Below are 1,242 nucleotides of genomic sequence, written 5' to 3'. Positions count from 1 at the left end.
GAAAATACGCGGGGAAGCGGCCCGGCCCCGCCGGGGTGCGCGCCCGCCGCCGCCCCGGGCTCCGTCGGGCTTCCCACGGCCCCGCGGGGCCGGGCGGCGTCGGAGCCCGCGGAGGCCCGAGAGCGGCTCTGCCCGGGAGCCGCCCGCGCCGCGGCCCGCACCCCGGCCGCGGGTTTCGTTCCCGGTCGGGACCCCCGGCGACGGCGGGCCCCGGCCCCGCAGCAGCCAACTGCGTCCCGGGGCAGGTTCGCCCCGTCCGCGGGGGCCGGCTCGCCCTCTCCTCGGAGCTGCAGGGAGGTCGGCTCTGCTGTAAACAGGAGCCAGCCCGTTACATAAATATCATTTATCCAACTGTCCAAAAGCCGTCGGGCCGCCTTCCTTTTCCCAGGCGCTGTCTCCCCGCCTCTGCTCCCGCGCCCTTCTCCCCCGGACTCTGCAGACAGCTGATCCGGCAGCCCGCAGCGCCGTTATTTACAGCGAGCCCCGGCTAATTTAAACAGCCCCGGCCCCGCTCGCCCGAGTGGAAAAATGACTAAGTTTAGCAACTGCGAGCGGCTCCGGGAGCGCCTGCCGGGAGGGGGCCGCGGCCGCCCCGAGGGGGCGGAAGGGGCAGCGGCACCGCAGCGGCAGGGGCCGCCGGGGCCTGCGAGGGCGGCGCGGGGGAGGGCAGGACGGTACGGTAGCGCCGGGGGCAGCCCCGCCGCGCAGATCCCCGCTGCCCCTTCTCGACGGCAGCGCAGGGCCCGAGCCGCGCTCTCCCTCTGCCTCCCCGGGGCGGCGGAGAGCGGGCCCCGGCGGAGCGCGGCAGCCCCGCTCGCGGGCCGCCCGACGGGGATGCTCTTGCCCGGCGCCGGCTTTGGAGGGGCTGCGGCGGCCGGCGCCCGCCCGCACAGCGCTGGCACCGACGGGCTGGGGGAAAGCAGGGGAGCCCACCCGGCGGGTCGGGCACGGAGGGGCACTTACAGCGCGTCCAGATGCGGCCTCAGCTGGGCGGCCTTAATCCTGCGAGCGGGGCGAAGCTGGCCCCCGCCCCGGCGCCCGCGCTGCGCGGCCGCTGTCGGAAAGTAAATCCCGGCGGCCGCCCGGGCTCTCTGCCTGGCTGCCGGGCCGCGGCTCAGGGGCGGGCGGAGGCGGAGGGCGCCGGCCGACTGCCTCCCATTCACCCTGGCCATTCACTTTATGGCGGCGGCCGGCGCCCCCCGCCAGCTGCACCGGGCGCCCCGCTCCCGCCCGCCCCATTCC

The 1,242-nt window shown here is 76.9% G+C and overlaps 1 protein-coding gene across 1 annotated transcript in view; it reads right to left on the bottom strand.

Moving 5' to 3' along the window:
- PITX3 (paired like homeodomain 3) overlaps nt 1–1,210 on the bottom strand; it is a 22,290-nt gene extending 21,080 nt beyond the window's left edge. The window contains exon 1 of the mRNA XM_085312187.1: nt 964–1,210. The gene's annotated coding sequence lies outside the window, so the exon portion shown is untranslated. The remainder of the gene's footprint in view (nt 1–963) is intronic.
- Between the last annotated feature and the right edge of the window lie 32 nt (nt 1,211–1,242).

The sequence above is a fragment of the Rhea americana genome, unplaced genomic scaffold, assembly GCF_003343005.1.
Source record: "Rhea americana isolate MKP2758 unplaced genomic scaffold, rheAme1 scaffold_36, whole genome shotgun sequence".
In the NCBI taxonomy this organism is placed as follows: domain Eukaryota; kingdom Metazoa; phylum Chordata; class Aves; order Rheiformes; family Rheidae; genus Rhea; species Rhea americana.
The sequence above is the reverse complement of the archived record's forward strand: the minus strand, read 5'-3'. Positions and strand labels throughout refer to the sequence as shown.